The sequence below is a fragment of the Gossypium arboreum genome, chromosome 6, assembly GCF_025698485.1.
Source record: "Gossypium arboreum isolate Shixiya-1 chromosome 6, ASM2569848v2, whole genome shotgun sequence".
NCBI lineage: Eukaryota > Viridiplantae > Streptophyta > Magnoliopsida > Malvales > Malvaceae > Gossypium > Gossypium arboreum.
The window spans coordinates 53,057,230-53,081,947 of record NC_069075.1 but is presented as its reverse complement, the minus strand read 5'-3'; the positions used below and the strand labels follow the sequence as shown (position 1 = coordinate 53,081,947).

The window sequence follows — 24,718 nt, the reverse complement described above, 5'->3', positions numbered from 1 at the left end:
GGTATTTTTAAAAGCGTCTCCATGGAAGAAAGTTCTGAGGTTTGGCTGAAAGGGCGAACTGAGTTCGCATTTTATTGGACCATATGAGGTTACCGAAAGGATAGGGCCGGTGGCATATCGGTTAGCCTTACCATCTGAGTTAGAGAAGATTCACGATGTGTTCCATGTGTCTATGTTACACCGATACCAATCAGATCCATCGCATGTGATTTCACCAACTGAGGTTGAAATTCGACCGAACATGACTTATGGTGAGGAACCGATCAAGATTCTGGCTCAGGAAATCAAATTTAAGAAACAAAAGTGTGGAACTTGTGAAAGTATTATGGCATAGACATGGGGTTGAAGAGGCCACATGAGAGCCTGAGGAGACTATGAGAAATTAATACCCAAACCTTTTCACTGGTAAGATTTTCGGGGACAGAAATCCCTAAGGGGGAGAAATGTAACAGCCCGATTTTAGGGCTAAACGGAACAATGGTTTCGGGACCACAAAACTGAGGCTGAGAAATTCTTTTTATTATTTTAATATTATTTTATGTGTTATACTATTATTTTATTAGTGCAAGAAAATTTTGATGAACAAATTTTAACGATTGTAAGCTTAATCGCGAAAAAGGACTAAATCGCATAAGGGGTAAAAGTTCTATTTTACTTGATAGATAGACCAAATAGCTAGAGAACCATAATTGGTGGTCTTTAAAGGGCAAATAGACCCTTTTTCGGAGAGTGGCCAGCCATAGGGAGGAAAAGAGAGGTCAAAGGTCAATATTAGGTGTGTTTGGTGACTCAATTGATTAAAATAAAAATAAAAGAAAGAGAAAAAGATATCATCATCTTCTCATTTCGTTTCCCACCAAAAATACCAGCAAATTGAGGGTTTTTGGAAGCTTGAAATTGTAGCCACTCTCCATCTTTGAAAGTAAGTGATTTAGATAACCTTACTTGATAATTTTTATGTTTTTGGAGCCCCTAAAGCTTAATTTAGCTATTGAGGGGACTATTTTGAAAAAATATTGAAAGTTAAATTTTCTGAAATATTATGGAAGAAAATGAGTTATGGTGGTGAAATGAACAATTTTTGTGAAGTAGTTTTTATGAAAACAGTTGGGGGGACCATTTTGTAAAGTTTATAAAAAAGGTTGTAAATGTGTGAAATAATTGGAATTGTGGGTTGTTTCTAGTATAAAAAGAATTCGGCTAGGCTTAATTAGTGGGAAAATTTGATGAAAATTGATTTACGAACCTAGGGGTAAAATCATAATTTTGTAAAATCCTAGGGGCGAAATTGTCATTTTGCCAAAATGTGGTCTATATAATGTCTTAATTTAATGTGATGATTGAACTAGTGAAATTTTTATCATTTCAGATCAAGAAAAATGAGGAACGGACCTTGACTGGGGAAAAGACAAGGTGTACGAGGACTAGACTTATTTTTACAAATTCTGTACCGAGGTAAGTTCACATGTAAATAATGCAATGATTATAATGTATAAATGCTTAAAGGTTGCATGAATTGTAATTCCCACCCTTGAAGGTAAGTTACAATATTTTGTCATTATGCGGGATGATGTGTTAACTCTTTTATCATGAAATATGTGATTGCCTAAGTGGCCGAGTTTGTCGAAGTTAAGTCTATGAGAAAAGTCTTGTTTGAACTTTAGGAATAGATTAGGATACAATGTGACATATCACTAAGAACTATGTGGTTATGAACTCATTTGTATATGTGATGTGTGATTATATAAATCCGGGCACTAGTCAAGTACGTTCTACTGGTGGCTGGGTAGCCCGGCATGTGTTGCGGGTACCTGTCAGCTTGTGTGAGCAGCCCGTGTAGTTACATCTTGACTGTCAGCTTGTGTGAGCAGGCTTGTGGTTAGCTCAAGAACGAGAAATATGTGATGTGTTAAATAAGCTAGCATGTGGCCACATATGGTGTGTTATGCGTATGTTTTCTGAGTATCCAATGATATTCGTATTGTTCAATGGTAAGTCGGTAGTTATTCAACGACTAAGTAAATAATGGGAATTATGCAATTGTGTTACGAGTTAGTAAAGGTATGTACGTAAAACTTTTGAGTAAAGATTTCAATATGTTAAGTACTTGGGGTAAGAGTATGTATAAGAAGGTTAAGCTTATGAAACTTTTTTTATTTTAACTATTGAGTCATGTTGTTTATTATACGCATATGAGTTACTAAGCTTTATGCTTACTCCTTTCCTTTCGATTTTCTTATAGTGCCGTCAAGCTAGTATCAGGGATCAAGAGGCGTCGGAGGCATTGATCACACTATCATCTGAAGCTTTGGTATAACTAGTTCAAATAATTTGATTTTTTGCATGTATAGGGACTCGAATCTTCAGTTTAGTGTCTTGTTAGTTTAGCCACAAGTGTTGGCTCCTATGATGGATGTGATATTCATTTTGTATAGGCCATTAAAGTTGGCTAAAGGTATTGTTAATTATATGCATTTGATGCAAGTTTCTAATGGTTGGGGCTGATTTGGTTATATATACGTTATACTTGTTTTTGTTTGGTTGATCTTGTGTAGGTTAATATAAGTAAGGGTAGCAAAGTGGCTTGGTAAATATCCTTATTTTTGTCCACACGGTAGACACATGGGCGTGTGTCTAGGCCATGTGTGACACACGGCCATCCCCATTGGCTATTGTCCCGCCATGTGTCCCCTGCACGTAAAAATTTCAAGTCAGTATGCATGGTAGTAAACACACAGGTAGAGACACAACTGTGTGTCTCAGCCGTGTGGAGGACATGGCCCCTGGCCACTGGCGTGTGTCTCAGCCGTGTGCCCCTCATTGGATGCTGACATCAGAAATAGAATGTCAATGTTTTTAAACATGGGCTAAGACACGGGTATGTCATTGCCGTGTGTCAGCTCATGTGAAAACCCCTGCAGGTTCGAATTTAGAATTTAATTCACACAGGCTCTGTACACGGGTGTGTCCCAGCATGTTTAGGCCGTGTGAACCACCGAGCCTTTAGCACGTCCATGTCCTAATGGCGACACGGGCGTGTTGCCCTTCCACACGGGCATGTGCCTTGTTTCTAAGGTCATCTTTCTAGAGTTTGTTGAAGGACTCTAATCGGTCCTGAATGGGTTTTGATAGATGTTTGTGATCTCATGGGTCCATGTTAATGAAGTTTATACATATTCCGAAAAAGTTTTAAATTTTACCATGTCTTGATGACTTGGAAACGTTTGACTACATGTGCTTAAGAGTTGTAGCGCCTTGTATTCCATCCCAGCATAAGGTACGGGTGTGGGGTGTTACACTCTTCTTCTTAAATGATTCAATTACATAGAATGTGACATTCTTTAGATCTTATGCATGTTTTGAGTTATATATGAGAATGGATGTGATATTATATATTTGTTATATGATTGTTACTTTTTTGCCAAGGTTGTGGTTCTTTGAAAATAGATTGTGGACTATCATCTCCACGTATGATTGTTTTGTTTAATTTATAGAATTCTTGTGAATCAAAAATGAGTATAGGATTTAAATGTAATTTTTTCATAAGGAGTCCTTGATTAGGAGAAGATGGAGTGATGGTGGTTAAAGACCCAATGAATGCCTTATAGTGAAAATTTATGTAATTTTTTATGTTTCATTTATTTTCTAGATATAGAACCTTGGGAACCTTGGCTAAAAATTATATTTTAATTACCCATCTTATTATATACCTATTTTATAATTATTTATAATATTTATATTATGTTATATTATAATTTTGATATATATGTATGAGATGATCAATAGTTGATCAATTAAAAAATAAGAAGTGTGGTAATGAGAAAATTCATGTGTTGTATTGTTCCATTCACTTCTTTAGGTTATTCGAATGTTATGAGAAGTGTGGTAATGAAAAGGTGCATGTCTAGGATTGGCTTTAGTAAGGAAAAACTTGGTTTTTAAGTGGTCAAATATGAGTCACCTCCCTTACTTGGGACCCTACTTGGTACATGGTTCATATTCATTTCTTCAATTTTTCCCTTAAAAGAAAATTTGTAAAGAACCAAAATTATTTGTTTTTATGATTAATTGATTCTTGTGAATAAATGAATGTGAATATTATAAAATTTCTATAACATGTCATGTATATATTGGAAGCATGTCATATAGATTAGGTAAGAATGTCGCTAGGACTATTGTATGATCATTCTAGAAATCTAGGATCAAAACCTTGCAGTTTTTTTTTAAATATTGAGTGGCATAAGGTCCTTCAAGAAGACCTAAGACCTCCATTGATGGTCCCTAAGTGATAGCACGATAAAGTTTCGAGTCGATTCCTACCCTAGCCACACCCCAAGGAAAACTTTATCATGTGGGTTCATTGGATGAGATTTCCTTTTAAGGACAACTAGTCATGTATGGTTATCAATGAGATTGTCCCAAAATGACTCACAAATGAAAGCATATTCATGATAGGCATTAAGTCAATGGTTACACACTCAAGATCGTCTTTTATTAAATAGTTTCCTAAGAAACGATATTTAAGCTATAGATGATGGTCAAATGTTAAATAATCATTGGTCCGCGTAGAGTCTTAAGAATTAAGATTCATGAACTGATTGGATGTAATCCATATTCGTACTAGTTAATCATGGGACCCTAAGGCAAAATGATTGATAGGTGAGAAAATGATTGTAGCAACATAAGAGTGTTTTTCATGGTTTTAATAGAAGACACATGTGACAGCCCAAAATTGACCCTAGTCGGGAAGTGGTTTCGGGACCGCTAAACCGAGTCACCGAAATGTTTGAACGTAATATTTATTGTCTAGAATATGCATTTATGAATGTGTGAAAATTTCAAGCTTCGATTTAGTCGATTGCATGTGAATTCAGTTATTAGGACTTGTGTGACACTTTTGAAATGTGATAGGCTAATCTATAAGGACCTAATAGTGCATGTAATCAAAAGGGAGGACTTGCATGTCAAATTTCCCCCCCTAATAGCTAGTGGCCGGCCATGACAAGGGATTATGGGCAAAACATGTCATAGACATGTTATGTTGGTGCATCATGGGAGGAAAAAATAAATTAATGGTTATGGGTAATAAAGAAAGGGAAAAGAAAAAAAAAAGGGGAATGTGTGAGTGTTACCCCCATTGCCGTGAGTTGAAGAAAAAGAAAAGAAAATTTTGTTCATCCTTTTTCCTTTCTTTGAGCTGAAAATTCTAAGGAAGAAGGGAGGAGTTTTTGCTTCATGCTTGGTTTGGAAGAGGATTAGGAGGAGGTTTGGCCATACTTGTATCTAGATTAAGGTATGTTGAGGTTGTGCCATGATATTCATGCATGTTTTTAGTTGCTAGCTTGAGTTCTAATTAGCCCATGGTTCAAATCTTTGCTATGTCATGGGAATGATATTCGGCCATGGTATATCCATAAGAATGATTTATGCTTATTGCATGGTAGGTAAGATTTGTGTTTTGGATATATGTTTATATTTGGTTATAATCAACTTGAGATTCGCCCTTGCACCTATATGTATATATGTTCGCACATGATGTATTGGTATGACATATATACTATCTCAAGGTATATATTTACTTATGATGATGTTTCGGTTATGAAGTAAATGATAGATGTGTATTGAACTACAATATGTAATGCATTAGTTAGTAAAATGTATGCCGTTCATGTGTGGTATTAAACATGTAATTGGCCTCAACATCAACATGCATAATCGGCCACATGATTGAGTACATAGGTTGATGTGTTGTTTGGCCATAAGTAAGCATGTTGAAGGCTTTATCTCGACCTAGAAAATTCGGCTAAGGAGAGTATTAACTAATGTGTTGAGTTTGGTGCATGATTTCACATGTATGTGACTTTAATGTCTAATGTATAAGTGTGGGCTAAGTGCCTTGTGTTCCTCTTTTCGATGCTCAAATGATTTAAATCGATTTATTTATTTAATTAAGCTCAAGAGAAAAGGGGATCCAAATCCGATAAAGGGAAGGAAAAAGTGGTCGACTAGCCATCGAAATCGTTCGACAACATCCAAGGTAAGTTCTTGAGTAATAGAGCTTAAATTATGATTGGATTAGATCATGTTTTAAGCAAATCGAAATCATGCTCTTTGTGTGTGGATATTGAGCCGAAATTTGCAAGAGTGATAAGTGTATTGTGTTTGAGTTTCGCTAATGAAAATGAAATGCGAATGTGTCATGATTTAGTGTTAAATGTGCATGGTTATTCGAATGATGTCCGGGCTAAGTCCCGAAGGCTTTGTGCTAAGTGACCATATCCGGACTAAGATCCGAAGGCATTTGTGCGAGTTCCCAAATCCGGGTTAAGTCCCGAAGGCATTTGTGCGAGCTATTATAACCGGCTATGTCCCAAGGCTTTTGAGCGAAGTCGCTATATCCGGATAAAATCCAAGGTACGTGATTCAGAATGAGCAATCTTGCTGTAAAAATTTCAGTTAATACGCTTGCAAAATTCCAGCAATGAGGTATGTTTCAGTATGTGCTTTGAATTAGTTGAGCCCTTACAAATAAGTATTCGCTCGGTTGATAAACGAGCTACCGCCTTTGGCTAAGTTGATCTTTCGTGTATGAACATAAGGGTTGGTAATGTGAAGTAAGTATGATATTGAGAATGTGTGCATATGAAATTATCCGTTTAGCTATATGAATGCTATGCTTTTGTTGTCTTGGAATCCTTGCTCAAAACTTACTAAGCATAAATTGCTTACTCCGTTTCTTTGTTCTCTGTTTTATAGATTTTGGCTCGTCACCATCGGACTCGAGGATTTTTGGAAGTCGAAGTCTCCACACTATCAAAGCCCCTTTGGTACAATTTTGGTTGAGCTTTGAAATGGCATGTATAGGACTACCCTTTTGTTGTTGGTCATGTACCCATGAATTTTGTGTAAATTTGGATAGCCATGCGAAAATGGCTTATACACGTTTTTAGCATAGTACTATAATCGTTTTGTGTGTTGATCATTAAGAGGTATGGAAGTGTTTGGAAACGATTAGCCATTGGAATGGTTAATCATGATCATGCTTTGTGCTATGTATGCAAAAAGGACTAATGGAATCATGGAAACTATGAAATAGGTAAAGTCTACCTCAAAGGCAGATGCTGTCAGCTGCAGTGATGTGAATATGAAAAATCACTAAAATAGCAGGAATGGAATTAAATAGTGAATAAATTATGTAAATGAACCTTGATGAATCTACTTTCATATGAAAGAAACGAAACTGTCATATGAGTAGTATATTAAGAGTTGTTTAGGTTTTCGTAAAATAGGGCCAGAACGGTTTCTGGAATCCCAGTTCCGACTTTGGAAATTCACTATATATTAACCAGAGATAATTAGGAGTCATGCCATATATTTATAGATTCCTATTTGAGTCTAGTTTCTATAGAAATAAACGGCATCAGTATTGAAGCCCTGTACAGGGAGATATCCAATTCGTAATGCATGAAGGTCAGTGTAGTCGAACCCTGGAATAGGGGAGACTTTAACTAATAAACTGTACTAATTTGCCCAACCAAAAATTCTAGAAAAAAATATGTAGATGGACATATGAGTCTAGTTTCAGGGAAAAATTACGAAACTGATTTTCGATCTTTGAAACTCAAGATATGATTTTTAAGGCGACAGTGACGCAGTAACCAGCTTGTCTGGAAAATTTTTTTTGGACTGTGAAAATAATTAAGTTAAGTCTGTGTGCACCTTACGTTCGACTCCGGTAACGGACTCGGGTACGGGGTGTTACAACACATGCATCATACTACATTCTTGATATGTTGCTGAAATGAAATTATTTGCTTAATACAAAGATAGTAATTAGTGAATATTTATTGCTTTCCAGTTCAAATATGTCTCCTACTCCTCTTATTAGCATTCTTATTGAGAATAAATTGAATAGGGATAACTTTCAACAATGAAAACAGAACTTCGTGATAGTTCTCAGCTATAAGGAACACAAATTTGTCCTTGGCGAACCTTGCCCAACTAAAGCTCAGCCCAAAGCGAGCAATCACTAGAGAGATTCTTGCTCGATTGCTCGATGTTATCTGTTAGTGAGCATAAGTAGTGTGCTACAAAAGCAACACGAGAATTTTTGTACTACTAAAGAAATCATGAAAAATTTGGAAAATTTTCTTGAAAACCAAGTTGCATTGGCTCGACAATCCACTATTACAAATTTGATGAACTCCTAGTAGAAACCCAATAGTCCGGTCAAAGAGCATATGCTTAAGCTTATGAGATTCTTTGCGGAAGCGGAGGACAATGGAGCTGAACTAGACATGAACACTCAGAATTAGTGTTCAAACCCTTTACTAAAAAGTTCTCCGGCTTTAGGTCCATTTACAACTTAAGAAACAAGACACTTACTTTGGCTCAGCTCATGAAAGAGTTACAACCCTATGAGTTGATGTTGAATGGTGGTAAGCTGGTTCAGAAGAAACTTGAGACAAAATTAGTTGTGGGCTCCTTGTCCTCTAAAGGGAAGCAGAAAACTAAGGGAAAGAAGAAACCAACTAAGTCTTCTATTCCACCTTGTGCAGATAGGAAGAAGGCTAAGAATTCAAAAGATCCAAAAACAATCAAACATTTCTTCTACAACAGGAAAGGGAACTTTAGATCAAACTGCAATGAGTATTTGGATTACCTAGCTGAAAAGGGTAAAAGTATGGAACTCTTTGTGGTTGAAGCTTGCTTAGTGGAAGAATCAATTGGCAACCGGGTTATTGATTCTGGAGCCATTAACCATGTGTGTGTTTCTTTATAGGAGTTCAACAAAATGAGAAGTTTGCGTGACAAGAGCCTCATGTTACAAACCAAAGATGGGAGCTATGTTTCAGCCGAAGCAGTGGGAGAATTTATTTTACATTTTGATAATTTTAGGAAGATTGTTTTAAAGGACGTGTTTTATGTACCTTATTTTAAGAGGAACTAAATTTTTGTAGCATTTTTATTTAATGACGATTATTCTGTGACATTCAATAAAGGGATTTCTATTCACAGAAATCGTTTATTGGTTTATAATGGATGGATGAAAAACAATCTCTTTTCTATCAAACCAAATAACTATTCGATGCTTGAAATTGAAATGGTAAATAAGAAGCTTAAAACTTCTAACTCTAATGAAGGGTACCTATGGTACTTAAGACTTTGTCATATTAACCAAGAAAGAATCACTAGACTCATGAAAGATGGTCCATTAAGTATGCTTAAGGAAGCTATCTTCCACAATGTGAATCTTGCTCAGAAGGTAAAATGCCTAAGTGGTATTTTAATGCGCATGGTACAAGGGTCAACCTAACACTGATGTATGTGGTCCCATGAGCATTAGTTCTTAAGGAGGTTACAATTATTACATGACTTTCATCGATGACTATTCTCGATATGGATATGTGTATCTATTGCATTGTAAATCAAAACCTTTAATAAATTTTGAGAGTTTCATGCAAAAGTAGAAAAAATTAGGTTTATCCATAAAGAATCTTTGTTCTGATCGAGGTAGGGAATACTTGTCTGACGAGTTATTAGGATACCTCATAGAGAATGATATTTTATCCTAGTTGACTGTGCCAAGCACTCCATAGTAGAATGGTGTAGCAGAGAGAAAGATTAGAACCTTGCTTGACATGATTCATTCAATGTTAAGCTATTCAGAACTCCCTACTTCCTTCCAGGGATATGCGATACAAATGACTTGCTATATTTTGAATGATGTGCCAACCAAGCATGCTTGTAGACATATTATGAATTGTGGCATGGAAAGAAACCTGCTCTAAATCACTTTAGAATATGGGGTTATCCAGTACACATTCTGAATAAGGATGTAAAGAAGTTGGATGCAGGGACAAAATTGTGCATGTTTGTAAGATAACCAAAAGGAACAAAAGGTGGATTATTTCATAAACCGAAAGATAATACGATTAAAGTTTCTACTCATGCTAATTTACTTGAGAAAAGCTACATGGATAACTTTAAGCCTCATAGTAAAGTGATACTCGAGAAACTTTCAAGAGTTGTTGAGAATAATCACCAAATTCAATTCTAAAGAAAGTTGTAGAAAGATCTACAAAAAATCAACAAGATAGGTGAATTTATTGTAGTGTGTGTGTGTTTCTAAGAAACCGGGCTTCTTCATATATGATGGTACTATTTATAATACAAAAACCAATCATGAGATTAATGATCCACTCACTTACTAGGAGACTATATAGAACGTTGATTCCAAGCTCTAGGAACAGGCTATGGATATTAAGATGGATTCGATGAAGTCCAATATGGTGTGGGAACTTGTAGATTTACTGGTTGGGATTAAACCCATAGGGTGTAAGTGGATATACAAGAAGAAGAGAAATGTAGAACAGAAAGTAGAAACACATAAATCTAGACTTGTAAGGAAATGTTATACACAGAAAGAAGACATCAATTACGATGAGACTTCTCTCTGGTAGCCATGCTCAAGTCTATCTGCATACTCTTATCCATTGTTGTTGCTCTCAATTACAAGATCTGAAAAATAGATGTCAAGCAATCATTTTTAAATGACTATATTCATGAGACCATTTACATGGCTCAACTCACTAGATATGTTGTCAAATGAAAGGAGCAAAAAGTTTGCAAACTACTAAGATCCATCTATGGACTTAAACAAGCATCCCACTCATGGAATAAAATATTTGATCAAACAATCAATACTTTTGGGTGTGAGAAAAAAGATGATGAACCTTTTGTTTATAAGCATATAAATGACAAAAAAGTGGTCTTCCTTATTTTTTATGTCGATGGTGTTCTACTTATCGAAAATGATGTAGGGGAATTGTCATCAGTTAAACTATGATTATCTTAAAAGATTAGCATGAAGAACTTGGGTGAAACTAGTTATATTCTTGGAATTCGAATTCTTAGGAATTGAAAGAATAAAATGATAGTTGTATCACAAGCTAGTATTTCCTATAAAAAGAATACATTATGTGTCTAGGTTCCATACTAATTTTTCTAGCAATTTGTTTTCATAAAGAGATTTGCATAAGGAGAAGATTGTTTATGTTAAAATTCTGAATTTAAAAAATCAACCCAACAAAGTAAATTAGTTTAAGTAAATGTCATTGTTTGAATTTGAATAATGTGTACTCATTTTTCTCTATAATGTTTTGGTTTTTTAACATGTGAAATAGGTTATTTGGTTGAATATGAGTAGATGAATTAGAGCCGTTATTTATTACAACAGTCAAATTTGTGAAACCAAAATTGGGGTTGTTTTTGTATCAGCCTAATCTTTAGAATTGGCTTCTAACTGGAGCATAAAATTGCACGAGCTTTGGTCAAATTTTAAAAGGAAAGTGACGAGTTCAAGACATAGAAGAATTTTGAGCTTGAAATATAGATATCTAACGTCATTAAACCCTATTAGATATGATATATTAGAGCTCACAAACAACATGGAGGTTGAGGTGATGCTCAATTCGCATTGCTCCAGTGGAAATACTATATAAGAGTTATATGCCCATTTTTTCGACATCGATGAAGGTGCTCTGAGTTTTACAATAGTTTCAGTTAATGCATATCAGGAAAAAGAAGTAGAAAGTCCAACCACATAGTTGTGCAGTGGGTTCACAGTATTGTTACAAAGCTCCTATCAAGAAATGCTAGAATCATCAATGGGAAAGCATTCATCGGTTTCAGCCCTTGATTTTAACTTTGGTGCATAGTCTATCTAATAGTTGAGGTTAGTTGGTAACCCAAACTTCAACACCCCGAAACGACATCCGATTAGTGCTTTTGTTTTTAAACTTCTGAATGTCTATGTTCTATACTAGAAATACTTATATGGGTATGCCAAAAAGTTACACTTGTAGGCATTCCGCAAGTGATTTTGGTTATAATGTAAGGTTTATAAGAATGAATGATGTACTCCCTACAGCTTGCATCAGTGAAGGGGCATCCAACCTTGAACATGCAAATAGGGTTGATAATGAATAGTGAGCTGAGAACGAAGAGGGACATGAAATTGATAATGGTCAAATCTTAGAGACCAAATTAGATGGTTTGAAAATTTCATTACTTTTTGAACTAGAGGTCATTCCTACTAAACTAGAAGAGAGTGGTTTTGATGATGAACGTCCAGAAAATGTTGGAGGAGAAGAGAATCCAAAACCAAAATTGATAAGAGGAAAAGGTGAATAAATCATCCAAAGCTCAAAAAAGGGATAATAGGCAGGAATTGGCCAAACGAAAAAGTGTAATTGCAAGAGAGTCAGGAAGAAAGTGTAGCAAAAGAAGTCGGCTAACCAATTGACCAAAAGGGAGCTCAAAGTTGCACAACAAGTGCCAAAAAAAAAGTGCTCAAAATATACCAAACAAAAGTCAGCCAGCCAAATCGAAAGTACAAGTAAGAAAAAAGAGAAAAATACTTGGTAACAAATGAAATCAAGAAAGGAAACCCACTACACTCCAGCTGAATTCCCTTGTACCCTAGAGTCCCTATACGGTACCAACACACTCCTCACTTGACTCCTCAAATCTCTCCACCTAAACACTATCCATATCCCTTCAAAATTCCTAACTTTTCTCCCCACAGCACTCCTAGAATTCAGTTACACACTCCCCATTTCCCCCAACACTCTCAACCGCCCATAAGCATTAGAATCCCACTATCATTCAATCTCTTACACGACCCAGTAGCAAAAAGAGTACCCTTTGCGTGAAGCAAGACTCAAACTCAAGTTTCCTAGCAGAAGTAACACACCACTATCCCTTGAACCAACAAGCTTTTTATGACACATCCTAACCATATTTATTTAAAAACCCTACTGACAAGAAACAGGGTTTACTCAAGCAAAAACAAAATTTAGCACAAGCCAAAGCTTGAACCCAGGACTTCACCAATACCCTCAGGACATTCAACCACTGAAGTAGACATGTATCTATGTATAACAACACACAAAAATAAATATTCAAACATGCCCAGAGTTAACTGAAAAAGATAATGCTCAGAACACAAGGCCGAGTAACACTGTAGTTAGAGGTAGACCACCCAGAAACATGAGAAATATGAGTGGTAGTAGAGGTGTGACACGAGACACTACAGCAAGATCTGATACCAGAGTAAATGCACAAGCCTATGCTATTCGCGCTCATGAAGAAGTGTCATCTCCAGATGTTATCACCGGTACTTTTAATCTCTATGATACTAAAGTTATTGCATTAATAGATCCAGGATCAACTCAATCGTATGCATATGTGAATTTGGTATCTAGTAAGACTTTACCTGTAGAGTCTACTGAATTTGTAATTAGAGTATTGAACCCCTTAGGCAAGTTTGTTTTGGTTGACAAAGTGTGCAAGAACTGTCCATTGATGATTCAGGATAATTTCTTTCCAGCCGATTTGATGTTGTTACCATTTGATGAGTTTGATATAATTTTGGGTATGGATTGGCTAACGTTGCATGATGCTGTTGTGAATTGTAAAAGAAAGACGATAGATTTGAAATGTCAAAATAATGAAATTATTAGAATTAAGTCAGATGATCTGAATGGTTTTCCAGTAGTGATTTCTTCGATGTTAGCTCAAAAATATGTGAGAAAGGGTTGTGAAGCTTATTTTGCTTTTGTGCTCGATTCAAAAGTGACTGAAAAGAAGATTGAGGAGAGATCTTCAGTCTAGATGATGAATCCGGCTTTTGAGATGGATCAATCGGCTTCCTTGGAGTAATTCCTTACTCCCCCTTATCCATCCCCTTTTCCTTTCTCCTCTAGGGTGTATTTATAGGCTTTGGAATGCCTAGAAGCCCTCAAAAATGGCCTTTTCCGAATTGGACTTAACTTGGGCTCGGAAGGGACACGCCCATGTGACACACCCGTGTGCGATTACTTCAGGCCGTGTTCGAGCCTGTTAGAATGGCACGGGCATGTGCTATACCCGTGTGAGTCGTGTTTCAATTCTGCCAGATTGACACGGCCGTGTGGTCTGCCCGTGTGAGGAGGTCCGGGTCGTGTTGATCTCGTACTTTGGCCCTTTTTTCTGTTTTTGGCCCGTTTCTTGTTCCTTTCGCTCTCCTATGCTCTCCTAAGTATAAAACATGAAATTAAAGCATTAGGAGCATCGAATTCACCAATTCTTCTGGAAAATCATCCATAAAATGCATTAAACATGGGGTAAAAATATGTATAATTTACGGTTTATCAAATACCCCTACACTTAAGCATTTGCTTGTCCTCAAGAAAAATTCTCAACTCATAATCAAAATAAATTCTTCTCAACTTACAATTCCTATCGATAATATCTCAGAATAATCCATAGGTAATCATACATTGAGAATTCAAATAAGAAGAACATAAAAGTTTCAAACATTCCAAGTTGAGTATTTAATCATGCAAACATAGGTGTTTCTCCGCATCTAAGTAATTACCTTTGATTTAGAATATCACAGAGTTTCACATCCTCACTAAAGATTCACTCAAATCACTCGAGGTGTTTAAGGACAATAAATGAAGCACTCAATAGTCAATACTGAAAAGTCATTACCATGGCTTGCATGAAAATCAAATCTCCACCACTATAATTTAAGATGATACATCAATCAAAAGGTCTTTAGAGGGTTGTAATGAGGCTTGGTTAGGGGGTGTGGTCACAAGCTAAAAGAAATGGTTAAAATTGAGATTGAATTGAAAATTTACCTAACTAGAAAAAGAGTTAATCTTTACTTGCGTACAATAGAGCTTCTTCTCAGAAAATGAAATTACAGATATGTATACATAGTTAATTTTTTTTTAAGAACAAGTTAAAATAATATAGACTAACTATCAACAACAAAACATAGCTAGGCAATCCATTCAACTCAAGTCTCGACAAAAAAAATAGGGATTAATTTAAGGGATTTCAACAATAATGGGTTAAAGGTTAATATTAAGGGTAATACAAGAAATGGCTTGTTAGGTTCAAGGGGGTTTACTAGGGGTTAATCATGGAGGTAGGATTTTAATGGCATGAGTGGGTTAATCCTAAGTTCCTTAATCATTTTGACATATCAAATCAAATGGTGTGGTCTCAACATGCATAATCAAGCAAGTTCTAGAATAACAGTTCAATACTGACGCACTCAAAGCAATAATGAAAGTGAGCATGAAAGAATTAATAGATGCTCAAAAGGCTCAAAAATCTCACAAAAAAATATGGCTTTTTGATGTTTATACTCGTGAATTCCAATTCAAAGTAATACTTAGACTTGGGGAAACAACCTATAATTTTAAATTCTTAAAAATCAACTTATCATGCTTGATTCCCTAATGTCTTTAAAGTTTAAACAATCAATACATAAATCCCTATGTTTTAATTCAAGATATATCAATCAAAATCATAAATCAATTAAAATTTATTCTAAATATGATATGAGAGCTTTTTAAGAGAATAAGGCAGTCATTCAGGGATTTTTCAGATAATGAAATGAATACCCCCACACACTTAAGATGTGCATTGCTCTCAATGTATAAAGATAGATATTAGAGTATATAAAATTAGGATAGGGAGAGAAATGAAACTTCCTGTATTAGGAATGGATGATATTCTTGGATTGACGAGATCGAGTATTAGAGATAACTCTGGATGGCAAGCTTGACCCTGAAGGTAAGCCGTTTTTTTCTAAAAAGGAAAACAAATGAATCTTATAAAAAATGAGTCTTAAAAACTTAATGAAAGAAAAAGAAAATAAAATAAGATAATTATTCTAATTTTTCAAGTGGCACGGCCGGTGCACACGCCCGTGTGGTTTATGTCCCATCTGTGTTCGTCGCGAATTGTAATGTCATCACACGACTTCTCGCACGCCCGTGTGTATAGGCCGTGTGGCTACAAGATCGTGTCACACGGTCGTGTCTGGCGTGGTTTGCTTCTCCCACGATTGTGTAGGTTTACGCACGCCTATGTCATTCTGACAGTGTTGTCCACGGGTGATAGACAGGGGCATGTCGCACGCCCGTGTTGTTTTGGCAGGCTCGACCACGGCCATGTCGCACGGCCGTGTTGTTTTATCGTAGCCCGTGTTTGGGGAAATCTTCTACCCTATTTCTGCACGGCCATATTGAACGACCGTGTGCTTGGTCGTGTCTCTATGGAAAACCTGTATTAAAGAGCTCCATTAGTAAGTTGGATGTTGAAGACTAAATTTTGAAAGAAGTAATACAGTTAGGGCTCGGGTTGTCTCTCGAGAAGCGCTTGTTTATAGTATAATCTCGACTCACCTCTCCGTTGAATGATCATGGTGGTTCGAGGAGTTTATACTCCTCATTCCTGTTATCAATCTTAAAATAAGTTTTAAACGGGTGTTGTTTACCTTAAAAGTGCCGAACTTGGGATGACTCACCTCCACCGTACTGAATGGAAAAATGCTGAGTACCGTAAGAGGGATTTCCTCATTCGGTGTGGTAGTGACAATGTGGGGATCTGCGACATCTAATACAACTTTATCACCAACCTTAAGTTGATTTGGAGAGGTATCGGGTTCATTCTGGCATAGTTTTGGTTTATCATGTGTTCTCGGTGTATGTGTCGCCATTCATCTAGCTCTTCTATTTGTAGCCTTCGTTCTTCATGAATAGATCCTCTGCTATTGTTTGAGAGTGGCTCTTGTACTTCCTTCAGACTTATCTCCTGCAAAGTGGGTTGTATCATGTGGTCAGTTTTAATAGAATGGTTTAGACGATCACCTTCAATTTTCGATGTGTTGTCAAAATTGCGAGCTTGAAGGGTGAGTGTTTCGTCTCTTACGTGAAGCGTGAGATCACCTGTGCCAACATCAATAATTGTTTTAGTAGTTGCTAAAAAGGGCCTTCCTAGGATTAAAGGAGTATTGCTATCCTCCTCTATGTCTAAAACAATGAAGTCAACGGGAAATATAAATTTATCGATTTTGACTAGCACATCTTCAATAATACCCCTAGGAAATCTTATAGATTTATCTGCTAATTGAATGCTCATCCTAGTCTGTTTGGGTTTCCCGAGACCTAGTTTCTTAAACATTTTATAAGGCATGACGTTGATACTAGCCCCTAAATCATCTAACGCATTATTAACATCTAAACTACCAATTAAGCAAGGAGTCGTAAAACTCCCTGGATCTTTTAGTTTGTTCGATAACTTATTTTTCAGAATAGCTTAACACACTACGTTTATCTCTACATGCGATGCCTCGTCCAACTTCCGCTTATTTGCTAAAAGCTCTTTAAAAATTTCATTGCGTTTGGCATCTGCGATAGGGCTTCAATAAACAGTAAGTTAATATGTAATTTTTTTAAGAGTTTAAGGAATTTACCAAATTATTCATCTGAGCGGTCTTTCCTTGTAACACCCCTTACCCGTACCCGAGGCTGGGATAAGGTACGAGGCGTTATCGGACAAACATACAAACATTAAACTAAAATACAGGCCATAAAATTTCATTCATATTTCAAAACATTTATTCACTTACACATAGTCCCTTATTTGAGTCTACGAAGCCCAAAACATACTTTAGAAAGGGTTCGGGACTAAACCGAGAACTTATGAAAATCTTGGAAATTTCATGCTTTAAGGCTCCACACGCCCGTGTCCCAAAGCCGTGTTCCATACACGGCTGAGACACATGGCCATGTCTCTGCCTGTGTGGAATATACCTTGGCTATTTTCCAAGCTTTGGTCAACCTTAATCTCTTACACACTTATACAAAATCAAAAGCATATAAAAATGGTATTCATTTAATGATTAAATATTCTCAATTAAACCACAAACATAGCATTTGTATGTCATCATACATGTGTCTCTCATACTCATTTTACCTTGTTTATTATAGTACCACTTATACATTTATACCAAGATTATCATCTTACAAAATATATTCAGCTTAATCATCAAGCATTCATATTTAAAACTAGAAAGCATTCATATTTAAAACTAGAACATATCTTTATAAAATACCACAATTCAGATCACATAAAATAACATGTTTGCCTAAAACATTTCAATTCAACTCCATGCCCAACAAGCATTACATTGAGACTAGTCATATATATATATATATATATATATATATATATATATATAGAAAAGCAGAAGAGAATGATATGTATCATGACATATATATATATGTCATGATACATATCATTCTCTTCTGCTTTCTTATAAACACATATCATTTATTTCATTATATCAATATTTCATATACCATAGTTTCCATGTATTCCACATATATTTATTTTCCTCCTCCTCCTCTCCATTCCACATCCTTAATGTATATAGCATTCTTGTAAGTACGATTTCACAATTTACTAATAAATGCTCACATCAAACTGTCCACACGAGTCATAGTCACTTACTTATTTATAATTCGAGCTACAGAGCCCCAAATTAAGATCCGTAAGTTTCCCCTAAAACTAGACTCACATATATTTCCTCCATAAAATTTTCATAATTTTGGTTTAGCCAATTAGTATAGTTTATTCATTAAAATTTCCCCTGTTTCACTTTCTGATAGTTCTGACCTTTCTTCACTAAAAATTAATTATCTCACAGTACAGAACTCGGATAATGTTCTTGTTGATTTATCTTGAAAATAGACTCATTAGGGATTTTAAAAATATAATTTTAAGCCTCTAATTATTTTTATCCAAAATTTTGTGATTTTCCAAAGTCAGAATAGGGGATCATGTAATCATTCTGAACCAGACTCATAGAAACATAAATATATCAAAATATAAAACTCCTTTTCTTTCTCTGTTTCTTTTATATGAAAATAGACTCACTAAGCTTTAATTTGATATCTCATTCAGTCTCTCATTCAATTTCTAATATTTTTTATGATTTTTCAAAATCACGTCACTGCTACTGTCCAAAACAGTTTTATGCTAATTCACTCTTTCACACTTTCCTTGTATTAACCTCATTTTAACATACATATCACAAATCATTTTCACCACATTTCATACATCACAAGTATAAGCCCATGATCACAAGGTCACCATAACATCATCCTCATGTATAACTTACTTGTTTATAACCTCACCACATCCTGGTCACTTAATGAAGACATCATTCACATAATCAAGTTCCTGCACTTATTCATCACAAAACTCACAAAGCAATACATAGAGAGTCTCCCGTTGAACAATTCGGATCAATCCTCGATCCTTGGTGGTTTCAGCACATAGCTCCACCCATCATATAGTTCAGATCTCTTGTACACATGGTGAACACTCAGTACCACCCATGTGACCTAGCCAATTTATCTCGTAGCTCTCTTGTCTACATGGTGTCCTTCACCTGGAACCACGCATGCGACCTAGCTACATATATCCCTTAGCTCTCTTTTCTACATGGTGTACACATAGTATCACCCATGTGACCTAGCCACATCATAATGTCTTGTAGCTCTCTTGTACACATGATGTGCACTCAGTACCATACATGTGACCTAGCTACATACTATCTGTATCATCCAATCTTTCCGAAGGTTCAACCAGGATTTCTCTCTCTTTTCCAACAATTTCACCAATCAAGTAATTATCCACAAACATATTTCCAATATTATTATAAAATATCATAATACAAGTAATATTGATGTATTACTTACATATAAACTTACATCTCATTTAATATCAAGGCAATAACATTAAATTACACATTGCCTTATTAAAAATCATATGAACTTACACTTTCCCATAATATCCATAATCATAGAAATCACATTTATGTATGATAATTCAATGCACTTCATGTACCATAGACATATTTTAAATCAATTCATAAACTTGGCACCATAATCATTTAATTTAATATAATTCAATTAATTCACTAAATTTAACTTTCAAATATAAATTACAAGATTATTCTTTGTATTATTATCATACCAACTTACATACTTTCAACACCTCGAAATCATAATGAATATAGCAATTTTACATTGAAACATGCATAAATTAATGCTTATTATACATATGAACTTACCTCGATACTAAAACGGTCATTTTACCAACTTTCCCAATTTTCGATTTTTCTCGTTCTAGGTTCAAATCTCATTTTTCGGGATCTAAAACATCATATTTTACTTATTTAATTAATGTACTATTCAAAACAGTCCTTAACTCAAACTTTGGAAAAATTAAAATTTTGCCCCTAAACTTTTGCATATTTACACTTTTGCCCCTAGGCTTGGGAATTAAACTTCATCCCTTATTCTTATGTTTTATGACATTCTGATCACTTTTCGCTTCTATGGAAACATCAAATTCTCACTCTAACATATACTTATGACTATTAGGTATTTTTACCGATTAAGCCCTTTTACTCGTTTTCACTCAAAACCGAGTAGCACAAGTTGTCTAACATAATTTAAAACCTCATATTCTATTATAAAACATCAAAATAAACACATTTCACCTATGGGTATTTTTCCAAATATGAACCCTAGCTTAAATTATTGCTAGAATAAGCTTAATCAAATTACCGGGATTCCAAAAACGTAAAGAACTTGAAAAACGGGGTTATAACAGACTTACTATTGAGCTTGGAAAGCTTGAAAACCCTAGCCATGGCTTCCCCCATGCTAATTTCAGCCTCCATGAGAAAGATGGGTCAATTTTGGCTTTATTTTCCCTTTTTATTTCTTTTAATTACCAAATGACCAAAATGCCCTTCCTTATTAAACTTTCAAAAATTCCATCTATGTCCAATTTTTGTCCATCACTTAGAAATTGGTCAAATTTCTATTTAATACCTCCTAATTAATATTTCAAAGAAATTTCATACTAGAAACTTCTAGAATGCAAGTTTTGCAACTTATTCAATTCAGTCCCTAACTTCAAATTGAGCACTTTATGCATAGAATTTCTTCACGAAATTTTCACAAAGTCATGCAATCATATCATAGACCTCAAAATAATCATAAAATAATTACTTATATCTCGAATTTTGTGGTCCCGAAACCTCTGTTCCAACTAGACCCAATTTTGGGCTATTACATTCCTTGTCGTGTTGGGATATGGTACACGAGGTTTATATTCGACATTCACTGATTTGTTTGTATTTTGATCTACCTCACCTTAACCTTTGCTTACCACAGTTTCTTGCCTCAGTTCTGGTTCAGGCTCAACGACTCCTTCATCTTGAATATTAATCGCATTGAGCTGTTCCCTTGAATTTGGTTCAGTATTACTTGGCAAACTACCTTGTGGTCGTTTGGAGATTAGTTTGGAAAGCTAGCATATCTGAGTTTTAAGCCTTTGGATCGATGCTTGTTGATTCTTAAGTACTGTCTCGGTGTTCTAAAAACGAGTTTCTAACACCGATATAAACTTTGAGAGCATCTCTTCAAGGTTCGGCTTCTTTTCCTATTGGTAGGGTGGTTGCTGAAAACCCGGAGGATGTTGTGGTCTTTGATTTCCTTGGCCTCCCCATGAGAAATTGGGATGGTTCCTCCAACCTGCATTGTAAGTGTTACTAAATGGATTGTTTTTAGGTCGAGGACTATTACCCACATAGTTTAGTTGCTTGTTATCCATGTTATGGCCATAAGATTGGTACTCCGAATGGCTTGTTCCACCACTACTTGATTTGCACTGCATTACTAGGTGAGCCTGTGATGAACTAAGAAAACCATCAATCTTCTTATTCAAGAGTTCTACCTGATTTAACAGCATGGTGACTGAATCGACGTTACAAACACCGACTGTTTTCGTTGGCTCTGTTCTCATGACTTGCCACTGATAGTTATTCAGTGACATCTCTTCTATAAACTCATAGGCATCTTCCGGTGTTTTATTATTGATGGTTCCGCCAGCAGCTGCGTCAACCATTTGCCGAGTCGAAGGATTCAGACTATTTTGAAATGTTTGTACTTGGAGCCAAAGCGGTAACCCATGGTGAGGGCACCTTCTTAGTAAGTCCTTGTATCTCTCCCATGCATCGTAGAAGGTTATAAATCCATCTGCACAAAAGAAGAGATGTAATTACGTAATTTAGCTATTTTAGCCAGCGGAAAATATTTTAGTAAAAATTTTTCAGTCATTTGTTCCCAAGTAGTAATTGACCCTCATGGTAACGAGTTCAACCACTGTTTAGCTTTGTTCTTCAATGAAAAGGGAAACAACTGAAGACGTATGGCATCATCAGAAATGCCATTAATTTTAAATGTATCACATAGTTTTAAGAAGTTGGCTAAATGAGCGTTGGGATCCTCATCTTGCAAACCATCAAACTGAACAAATTGTTGTATCATCTGAATAATGTTAGGTTTTAATTCAAAAGTATTTGCAGCTACAGTAGGTCTAACTATGCTAGATTCAGTTCCTGATAAAGAAGGTTTAGCATAATCATACATAATGCGTGGAGCAGGATTTTGATTAACCGCAATTGCAGGAGGTAGCTGATTGCCTTGGTTTTTAGCCATCTCTTCGGTTGGGGGTTGAGTATCGTCTTTTTGCTTGTTCTCTGTGTATCTTAAGCTTCACCTTATTTCTCTTTGGTTTCTACGAACTCTGCGATAGATTTCTTCGTCAAAAAGTAGTGGCCCTGACGGGTTTTTTTTAGTCATAAACTATAAAAACCTGCCAAGAGAAGGAAAAAGTGAATTAATAAATAATAATAATAATAAAATTAAATTAAATTGTAAGAAAAATAAATGGCTAAAGTAATAAAAATTGAGTGTTCCGAATATCTTAGTTCCCCGACAACAGCGCCAAAAACTTGATCGCAAGGTTTCGTGATAGGTTTTAAATATTTATAATTACTCGTTCTTGAACTAACTGTTATCGCTATGTAGGCAAGTGTACCTATCGAACAGTAGTATAGTTTTAGCAAGACCAGATTATCGAACCCAAAGGAACTAAAAGTACTAGTAATGACTGTCTTTTTATTATCTAGCCTAAGAATAAAGAGGTTTTTGTTTTAATTAACTAATTATCTAAACTAAGAACGCACAGAGAAAAGAATTGGGAAATTTCTTTTGGGAAAAATCGATTGAATTAAGACAATACCTAAGGAAAAATCCACCTAGACTTTACTTGTTATTCTGGCTCCGAATCGGACGATTTATTCATTCAACTTGTTCCGTAGAGATCCCTAAGTTATGTTATTATCCCTATTCAAGACTAATAACGTCTAATCCCTAGATTGAATAACCGAGACTTTTCTCTAATTAACACTCTAGGGTTGCATTAACTCGATCTATGGATCCCCTTATTAGGTTTCACCCTAATCTGGCAAAATCTTATCACCCTATGTCTAGGCGCGCAATCAACTCTGCTTAATTATGACGAATGTACTCTTAGACAGGGTCTATTCCTCCTCTGAATAAGGGCATGTCTTGAATCAGTATCCTGGGATATCAAAACAAGAATTAAGAACACATAATTAAGAACAAGTTAAATTTTTATCATACGATTCAGAAAATAATAACAACATTCGTCTTAGGTTTTATTCCCCTTAGGTATTTAGGGGTTTTAGTTCATAACTAAATAAGAAAACATCTCAGAAGAATAAAGAATACAAAACATAAAGAAAACCCAAAACTCCTGAAGGGAAATTGAGGAGAGATCTTCAGTCTTGATGATGAATCCGACTTCTGAGATGGATCAATCAGCTTCCTTGGAGTAATTTTTTACTCCCCCTTCTCCGTCCCCTGTTTTTTCCTCCTCTATGGTGTATTTATAGGCTTTGGAATGCCTAGAAGCCCTCAAAAATGGCCTTTTCTGAATTGGACTTAACTTGGGCTCTGCAGGGACACGCCCGTGTGTGATTACTTCAGGCTATGTTTGAGCCTGTTAGAATGGCACGGGCGTGTGCTATACCCGTGTGAGTCGTGCTCCAATTCTGCCAGGTTGACACGGGTGTGTGGTCTGCCCGTGTGAGGAAGTCCAGGCTGTGTTGATCTCGTACATTGGCCCATTTTCTCCGTTTTTGCCCCGTTTCTCGTTCCTTTCGCTCTCCTATGCTCTCCTAAGTATAAAACAGAAATTAAAGCATTAGGAGCATCGAATTTACCAATTCTTATGAAAAATCATCCATAAAATGCATTAAACATGGGGTAAAAATATGTATAAATTACGGTTTATCACACGACTGAGTTTTTTTCCCTTGGGTGCTTATGTATTGTTTGTGAAAAAGAAAGATGAAACGATGGGAATATGTATTGACTACAGACAGTTGAATAAAGTGACAATCAAGAACAAATACCCTCTACCACGAATTGATGATTTCTTTGATCAATTGAAAAGAGCTACAATGTTTTCAAAGATAGATTTCAAATCAGGTTATTACCAATTGTGAGTTAAAGATTCTGATGTGCCAAAGACTGCATTTAGAATGAGGTATGGTCAGTATGAGTTTTTAGTTATGCCTTTTGGATTAACAAATGCACCTGCTATCTTTATGGACTTCATGAATTGAATTTTTAGATCGTATCTAGATCAATTTGTTGTGGTGTTCATAGATAATATTTTGATATATTAGAAGATGAAAATGAGCATGCAGTACATTTAAGAATTGTATTGCAAACTCTACGTAGTAAGTAGTTATATGCAAAGTTCAGCAAATGTGAATTTTGGTTGCGTAAAGTTGGTTTTCTGGGCCATATTGTGTTAGCATCGGGTACCCGAGTTGATCCAAGTAAGATTTCTGCAATAATGGATTGGAAGTCTCCGAGAAATGTATCTGAAGTTAGTAGTTTTTTGGGACTAGCTG

The 24,718-nt window shown here is 35.7% G+C and overlaps 1 non-coding gene across 1 annotated transcript; it reads left to right on the top strand.

Annotated features, from left to right (window-relative positions):
- Positions 1-21,892: 21,892 nt before the first annotated feature.
- Positions 21,893-21,998, top strand: LOC128295060 (small nucleolar RNA R71). The gene has a single exon (XR_008285367.1). It is a non-coding gene; the product is annotated as a small nucleolar RNA R71 (small nucleolar RNA).
- Positions 21,999-24,718: the final 2,720 nt, after the last annotated feature.